Consider the following 9,672-nt stretch of genomic DNA (forward strand, 5'->3'; position numbering starts at 1 on the left):
TTCTGTTCTGGGAACGTCTGTCCTGTGTCCCTGTCCTGTTCCATGGAAAGTCTGTTCCTGTTCCAGGGAAAGAATCTGCCCTGTTCCCGGGAAAGTCTGTTCTGTTCCCGGAAAAGTCTGTTCTGTTCCCAGAAAAGTCTGTTCTGTTCAAGGGAAAGTCTGTTCCGTTCCTGGGAAAGTTTGTCCTGTTCCCAGGAAAGTCTGTCCTGTTCCTGGAAAAGTCTGTCCTGTTCCAGGGAAGGTCTGTCCTGGTGTTCCAGTTCCAGGGAGCTGAGGTCCTGGGGGCAGTGCATGGTGGGGCTGACCTGGCTAGGAAGTGCATCGACATTGTATGGCCGTGCCAAAGACTGCAGGCAGAGTCAGCAGCAGAGACGTGTGACGGAGTACTGGCTATGGAACACAGGAAGAGCAGATCCAGGCACCACAAGAACACAGATCATACAGCTCTGGCACCAGTTATAATACAGCTTCAGCACTAGAACATAGGTGATACAGCTCTGGTGTCGGAACACAGATAGTACAGCTCAGGTCTCACTAGAACACAGATAGTATACAGCTCAGGCGTCACCAGATCACAGATGATACAACTTGGGCATCACCAGAACGCTTAGCAGTGTAAATGTGGAGGCCGCAGCGGCACAGCAAGGCAGTGAACAACTGATGAAACGAAGACCTCATCCGCACATCTCACACAGCAAAGCATTTCTGGCAAACGAATCTTGGTTTATAGTGGTTTCAGGCAGGACTGTATATGAGACTGCCCAGCATTTTCCAACATGATTGGTTGACGTTGACAACACAAAGGATACAGCAGGGAAAGGCGACACTGTGGCTGAGGACCGAAGTTTGGGACAGGCTTTGTTGATGCCTTGAGCGTTGCTGTCTGTCCACATCCAATGGTGGCTTCATTAGTCCCCATTCAAAGTCGGAGGACGTGTGTTTGTGATTGGTCGGTGGTGGCTTCTCTTTGCCAGTGGCCACTTTAGGCCTTGGGCATTGCTGTTCATGGACGTTCCGATTTGGGATTTCTTTGGTGACCATTGAGCAGGGTTCTCAAGTGGTCTCAAGTGGGTCTCACCTATATTGCGGGTGACAACGGGTGGTTGGTTGAACGGTGTGTGTGTGTGTGTGTGTGTGTGTGTGTGTGTGTGTGTGTGTGTGTCCATTCCAACGTTTTTCCCTAGATTATTGGTTTCTATGAAACGCAAGTAGTCTTTCATTCAAATATGCCAAATTGCTTAGCATGTGCAGTATCATGATTCAACAACTGCACGTCCAGTCATATACTGATTGAGATGAGCCAGAAAAATATATAAACGTTATAAATCTTTGATTGGGTTGTTTAGGATATGTTAAAGGAATATCTTATAACTATTTAGAATTAAAAAAACAACAACAACAACAACCCCCCCCCCCTCTTTCTGGAGAATTTGTTTCTTCTGATAATAAAAGGACCGAAACGCGTTGTTAACTGTGAAATTTTCAAACATTTGCTGAGAATTTCAGTGGGTTTGCTGTTTCAGGTCAATTCTCTTCAGGTGTTTTTCTTTTCCAGGGGGGCCAGGGGTGGGGGTGGGGGAGTAGGGGGAGGGGGGGGGTCCCATTCTTTTAAATTGTAAATTGTTATTCACTCTAATAATGTTCGAACATTAAACATTATCTTTTCACATAGACAAATTGTTTTAGTGACGAGTTAGGTATAGTTTTTTTTTTTCATTTTTTTTTCATTTTGTGTGTGTGTGTGTGTGTGTGTGTGTGTGTGTGTGTGTGTGTGTGTGTGTGTGTGTCCAGTGTAGCATTTTGTTAGTAGACTTTGATTAAAATGTTGTTGCTGTATTTTAGTGTGTGGTAGGTGGGAGGGTGGGGGAGTGTATGTGGTTGTGTGGGTGTGGGTGTGTGGGTGTGGGTGTTGGTGGGTGTGGGAGTGTCTAATGTCACATTTTGTGAACAGACGTCAAACCAAATTGATCTGACTGACAGACATACAGACAGGCAGACAGGCAGAGACAGCTGAACTGAAGGAGATGGAGCACATTTCGTTTTGAAGAGAGAGAGAGAGAGAGAGAGAGAGAGAGAGAGAGAGAGAGAGAGAGATGGTAAGCATTCAGAAGTAACGAAGCACATCCAAGACCTGCCATAAGCCTTTGACAAGTACATGTCAATTGTTCCCATCCTTCTGCTCATTTTTAATTGGCAATCGCACACAGACTTTATATTCTAGCCCCCAAGGGAGAGAAGGAGAACGCTATGTCCAACAAAGACTGCATCGAGCTCTACTGGCCCACACAAGAGAGAGAGAGAGAGCCCCTAGGGTTATGTTTTTTCGAGGGTCCACTTGTTGGAGACAGGCCGTACTGCTGTCACCGGGAGAAGGTGTTTAAACAGCAGGGGGTGCCTGTTCATTGTTGACGGAAGCGGTTGAAGTGTGTCGCCTTACGAGACGCCCTCATGGTTTCTGTTGCTGAAGGCGGTGACTGCTGTTGTTGTTGGTTGTGTTATCCTCCTCCCCAACAGTTGTGCTTAGGGCTCTCATGCTTTGTAGATGAGCCGGTTGACTGGCAAATACCTTTGTGCTCTGACAATGCGAGTAATTTCACACCTATCGCCCTTGCTGGTTAGAGGGCATACCCTTGAAGTCAGCGCTAAGGACTGGAGGCTGCTCCCTCTGTCTCTCTCTGTGTCTCTCTCTCTCTCTCTCTCTCTCTCTCTCTCTCTCTCTCACATGAACACGCACACACAATCAGAGACAAAAATGAAGGGAGAAACGTAAATGTACTTTCTTAATTTTCCATTTATTGATCACATCATTTCATTTTGTATCACCTTCATTCAATTAATTACAACTTTGCTTCACATTACTTCACGACCTAAGAGATGTATTTTTCATCATGTTTTTTGTTGTGTTTTTTGTTTTTTTCAGAATTCGTCTTTTGTTATATAATTGCAAAAAAAAAACTATTGCTCTGCTAGTGATTCTGTATCACATTATTATGAATCCATTTTGAAATAATGTACAAAGACACGTTTTTCTTTCACACACACACACACACACACGCAAACACACAGGCATGTACACAGCTGCACATGAGAAAAAGCAATCGCTGAAAAAGTAACGTGGATGGTTAAAGGTTTGTTGTCCTTTTATTTCTTCAGTCTTATTATTGATATACATACACCATATCCTTTATTTATCTATTCAGCTACCTATCTATCTGTCTATCTATCATGCCTTCTTTTGACATAGAGTTTTAGAACAAAGTGAAACAGTCATTTGTGTTAGTTGTCTGGGTGGATAGCCTGACCTGGGATAATAGCCAGTCAACACTTTGGCCTGTCACAGACTGACAGCAGTTGTTCACTTTGTCACTGGATGAGTGGAGTGGGCCACTTACAGAGGACTTAGAGTTAGAGTGCCGGTTTTCTTGCTACAGACTCCATCCCTCCATACTCCTTTGTCTTACCCCTCCGTTCTAAGCTGTTTCCCCGCAAGACGTTGTTTTTCAATCTCTTTGTCATTGCACTTCTGCCACTACATCTTCTTCACTCCAAAGTTTCCGCTGTATCGCATTGTTGGGTGGTTTCTTTTTGTCTGTTTCCTTTAATCTAACTGCTCCTCTCTCATCTTGCAGGAATGGTTTTCTATGGGTAGGTCTCTTGCACATCCCAAGTTGGATGTTCTCTGTCAGTAATGTTGTTGTTCTCCCCTCTCCTCATGGTTACCACTAAGTCCTCTCGTCTGATTTATCCACGTTATTTCCTAAAGTCATCGCTTGTTTCCCGGTCAAGTCTTTTTATTGGAAGTTTTTATGGACGGAAGATACGTGTGGGTAAGGAAGGGGGCAGGGGGTTGGGGTGGACGGGGGTATGGGATGGGCCAAAAGGCGTGTCAGTCATGTGTGTGTGTGTGTGTGTGTGTGTGTGTGTGTGTGTGTGAAGACTTATGTGAATGTGTACATCCTTTGTTACTTCTTTCTTTCCTGGTCTTGTGACTTTATTTTTTTCCTACCTAATTCTGTGACTTTATTTTTCGTGTAACTTTCTTTCTGATAATGTATAAAGAATTCATTATAGAAAAAGAAAAGATTCATAAAAGGAAAATTTATCATTCAGACATGCTACCTGAAGCTCAAAAGTAAATATGCAAAGTTAAAACTTTAGGCAATTCATCAATTGAGTGACTGATTGGTCTGTCTAAATTATGATAATAATTATTTTCATTATTTTATTCATCGTCGTTATCGTAGTTTAAACTTCTGCCCGGGTTAGATTTTCACCAGGTATCCTAAAATTGCCCGGACACCGACGTCCAGTGAAAGAGTGTGTGTCCTTATCGCTGTGACAAGTTCGCTGCCTGGACCACAGACTATTTTCATCAGTGGTGACAACAAGTGTGAGACGGCCAAGACTGAGTTGAGTGTGTTAATTAAGCTGACTGTTTGTGTGGTTATGGCCAACCTCAGGACGTCTTGTTGGTACGGTCTCTTCAACCCACGAGCTCTGCGTTCATCCTTTACTTGTCAGCTGTTTTACATACCTGTAGAGATTTGGGATCATAGACATACATAGTGTAAATATATAATTCCGTGTTTGGGATACGGACATCTTCTTCTTCTTCTTCTTCATTCGTGGGCTGCAACTCCCACGTTCATTCGTATACCAACATTCGAACCCAGGCCCCTCAGATTGAAAGTCAACACTTTAACCACTCGGCTATCGTGCCCGTCTGACACGGACATAAATTCCATTCGTAACCATGGATTTGGGAAGACAGCCAACAGGTGTCTTGTTAGGTAATTGACGGCTGTCATTGTTATTGCCTTGTCAACTCCAGTAGTGATGGTTCCAAGTGGTCACTTCACAGCTGGGTGCCAACAGGAACAAAGCCTGGTGGAAGGCCCGCTGCTGTGAATTGAGGAGAAGTGCAATTGCCCGAAGCAAGACACATGACAGAAAGACAGAGAGAACAACAATGCTCTGTGTGTGTGTGTGTGTGTGTGTGTGTGTGTGTGTTCGTTCTTTAGTTTAATGTCTTTTCACTGTAAGTGATATTAGACGAGAGTAGGAAAAAAAAATCGAGTGGGAGGAGGGGAAGGGGGCGGGGATTACTGTGTACACATGCCAGTAAGGGAAAGTGTGTGTGTGTGTGTGTGTGTGTGTGTGTGTGTGTGTGTGTGTGTGTGTGTGTTATAGAAAATAATTTTGTTTAAATAATAATAATAATAATAATAATAATAATAAATTAAAAAACAACAACAATATTACATATTTCTAATGAAAAACTAACAACTATAACAGCAATCCAGCTGGATTATTTAACAAGGAGTTGAAAAAGTCATACATTAGCAATGGACTGCTGAAGATAGTCAACACTGAAGATGATTTCATTTCAGGGATTTGAGACTTTAACATATTGCAAGTTGGTATATGATTGGCTGTTATGTGAGCACCACAGATGCAAGAAACATTACTGACATATTTTGTCCTAAAACAATTCATTTTCCATCTGCAGATTAGAGAAATGATTTGCCTCTTATGAAAATCATTATGGTAATGTTTTCCCATGAAACTATACATTTTCTGTATGTTCATACGTAACTCCGTGCTACAGGTGTGTTTTTCCTCAAACTGAAATTTTGACCATTGGACTTTTTCTACCATGGTGTAACATTCCTGTAGTGAAAGTGAAATATTTAAATCTAACTCCTTCTTGGAGCTTCTAGCTCCTTTTCTTAGCCAAACTGTCAACTTTTTCATTATAGTAAAAGCCGCAATGAGAAGGAATCCAGCAAAAGGTTATGTGAGAGCCTTTTAGTAAGAGTTCGCGAATCAAATGGTTAATTTCAATCATGAGTATAATACCTAACCGTTTCTTTTGTAAGTTCAGTAGTGTGAAGAACTGATTTAGAATCAACACAAAATAGAATCTGAAATATAGTTTTCGGAAAGGATATCATGAAATTTAACGCCAATAGAATTGCTATGAGTTCAGCTGTGAAGATGGATTTATTCTCTCCCAGTTGAAGTGAGTTTTGAAAAGTTAAGGTCAGGAATAACGAAAGCAGCACCAGCTCTATCATTTACAACAGAGCCGTCTGTAAATATCTTTAGATGATGAAGGTATTTCTCTTCCAAATGGATTCGTACATGTGATGTAAGTAAATTTATGTTGTCATCTTTGGCCAGATCAGTGTGATCGATATCAAATTATGGTCTTTGAAGTTCCCATACAGGTGTAGGTGATACTACAGACCTTTTAGCAAAATGTGGGGTTTTATTCACGCCAGAATTTGTTAAAATACTTGACGTATATGTTCTGTGTGGTATGAGAGGATATAGATCCAGCTCTCTTTGGAAAATCACGGTCGGATTTGAGAGTTATTTCTGATTCCAAATCATTTTCGTCCGTTAAACTTCTCAAGACAATTTTACTACACGCAAGTTCCTCTAATGGTAATACTCCCGCTGCACTGTACGTTTTCTTACTTGAAGCATGGACTGGTAAGCCAAGTACTGTGTGTGTGTGTGTGTGTGTGTGTGTGTGTGTGTGTCAGTCTACCTGTGTGTGTGTGAGTCTACCTGTGTGTGTGTGTGTGTGTGTGTGTGTGTGTGTGTGTGTGTGTGTGTGTGTGTGTGTGTGCGGGGGGTATGTGTGTGTGTGTGTATGTGTGTGTGTGTGTGTGGGGTGGAGTATGTGTGTGTATGTGTGTGTGTGTACGTGTGTGTGTGTGTCTGTGTGTCTGTGTGTCTCTGTGTGTGACTGTGTTTGTGTGTCTGCGTACACGTATGTTTGTTATCATTGATGTTGCTACAGTGCACCGTCTTTTCAGAGCGTGCGCGCGTGTGCGTGCGTGCGTGGGTGTGTGTGTGTGTGTGTGTGTGTGTGTGTGTGTGTGTGTGTGTGTGTGTGTGTGTGTGTGAAAAATCAATAAATAAAATCGAAAACATGAACAATCCATGCAAATACGCATAACCCCACCCCCCTAAACCATATGCCTTAAATATATCTAACAAATGAATATCTTTCCCCCCTGTTTGTATGTTGCAAATCACATCAAGTTACATGATATTGCTTATCAGTGCTTAATCATACTGATTCAAAATCTTTAATTGAGTTCGCTTACTGTTATCATTAGTATTTCGTTCTAAGGATGTTATATTGTAATCTCATTTTTTTACACAAAATTTCACCAATTATAAGTTATCTAATACACAAACACACACACACACACACACACACACACACACACACACACACACACACCACACACACTGCGTGAACAGTTACTTTTCCCTCACAAGTAGCCGTCTTTTTCCTCTATGTTTGATCAAATAACACTTATGGTTAAAAGACGCTAAACTGAAGAAGAAGAAGAATACAACAGCAGCAACAACAACAACCACACACACACACACACACACACACACACACGCACTCGGGGGAGTATCGACACACTGGGAAGTATCGACACGCTCCCGGACGGAAGTGTACACCTGGGCTCTTTCCGGCCTTTCAAATCCTGCCCTGTCACACGCTTCGCTGATCTCTTCTTCACAGTGCTGTGCCGCCACAGGAAGCCATTGTGGTGCGTAGTACTGTTGGCATCGCTGAGGTTTATACATTTGCAGCATATTGATTTTCATTTAGCTGTACAATCACGATGTTTAGAGAGAGAGAGGCACAGAAAGACAGAGAGAGAGAGAGAAGGAGGGAGGGAGAGGGAGAGTAAGAGCTAGCGACAGTTATCTTGGTGAAAAGAGATTATGTAAATGATTCCGTATCCACTTAAAAAGGTCTAACGTGTCATTCTGTTTTTCTGAACATGTATTGATGGCTGCAGTTGCAGTTAAAACAGATGCATCTCAAAATAAATCACGTGATGAAGTTTCGTTTATTCATTTATAGTCTGTTCATCTAAGATGATGATATTAGACTGTATCATGTGATAAAGAAGTTTGAAAAAGCTACAGACAAGCTTTAGAGAGAATCAGACCCCAGGCATTTTCAATGAATTATTATGCCATATTTTCTTCTTGTTTCTGTCTCCTGGTCTCCCTCTCTCTCTCTTAAAGTGTTGCAAAACCCATTGCTGGAACAATGAATAATAGAAATAAGATTATTCACCAACTAACGATTTTAAGATAATCTGACATAATTATGACGTGTGTGTAAGTGCCCAGTGTGTGCATGCATGCATATGCGCGTTTGATTGTGTGTGTGTGTGTGTGTGTTGTGTGTGTGTGTGTGTGTGTGTGTTGCTATTGGGCTGTTATTTTGAAGTGGTTAGAACAAGTATCTGTTAAAGTGTCATTTCCCCCTGTCTAAAGGGCTTTAATGCTTGTTGGCGTCAGTCTAGCTGTCTCGGGAGAAAATGGAACTCTGCGCCTGGTTCAGTCAAGTTGTTGAGTTGCAGCGCCTGCTTTAATGCTGAATGGACAATAAAATATGTCAGTGTCAGTCTCTCTCTCTCCCCCCTCTCTTCTTCTTCTGCTTCTTCGTTCGTAGGCTGCAACTCCCACGTTCACTCGTATGCACACGAGTGGACTTTTTACGTGTATGACCGTTTTTACCCCGCCATGTAAGCAGCCATACTCCGCTTTCGGGGGTGTGCATGCTGGGTATGTTCTTGTTTCCATAACCCACCGAACGCTGACATGGATTACGGGATCTTTAACGTGCGTATTTGATCTTCTGCTTGCATATACACACGAAGGGGTTTCAGGCACTAGCAGGTCTGCACATATGTTGACCTGGGAGATCGTCAAAATCTCCACCCTTCACCCACCAGGCGCCGTCACCGTGATTCGAACCCGGGACCCTCAGATTGAAAGTCCAACGCTTAAACCATTTGGCTATTGCGCCCGTCTCCCCCCTCTCTCAACCCTCTGTGTGTGTGTGTGTGTGTGTGTGTGTGTGTGTGTGTGTGTGTGTGTGTGTATACTCGTATGTGTCAGTGTGTGTCAGAGAGAGCGTGTGTGAGTGAGACACGGAGGGTCAAAGCAAGAGAGAGAGAGCAGTACAGAGAGGAAGAAAGAGACAAAGATAGAGAGACAGACAGATAGACAAAGCGTGAGAGACAGAGGGACAGACAGGCAGACAGACAGAGAGAAAGAGAGAGGTTGGTGCTTCTCACTTATACTTGTTTTCAAATCTGCTCCATCTCAGTTGCTTGCAGGGTTTTTGCACAGTTTATCAAGTTCATGAAGTGCCCGAGACTTACCTTGATGGACATGACCACGAGAAGTCGGGAACTACGTTTCTGTAATGTGGAGTGATGGCCTAGAGGTAACGCGTCCGCCTAGGAAGCGAGAGAATCTGAGCGCGCTGGTTCGAATCACGGTTCAGCCGCCGATATTTTCTCCCCCTCCACTAGACCTTGAGTGGTGGTCTGGACGCTAGTCATTCGGATGAGACGATAAACCGAGGTCCCGTGTGCAGCATGCACTTAGCGCACGTAAAAGAACCCACGGCAACACAAAGGGTTGTTCCTGGCAAAAATTCTGTAGAAAAATCCACATCGGTAGGAAAAACAAATAAAACTGCATGCAGGAAAAAATACAAAAAAAAGGGTGGCGCTGTAGTGTAGCGACGCGCTCTCCCTGGGGAGAGCAGCCCGAATTTCACACAGAGAAATCTGTTGTGATAAAAAGAAATACAAATACAAATAATGGTTG

The sequence above is a fragment of the Babylonia areolata genome, chromosome 16, assembly GCF_041734735.1.
Source record: "Babylonia areolata isolate BAREFJ2019XMU chromosome 16, ASM4173473v1, whole genome shotgun sequence".
NCBI classification, from domain to species: Eukaryota; Metazoa; Mollusca; class Gastropoda; order Neogastropoda; family Buccinidae; genus Babylonia; species Babylonia areolata.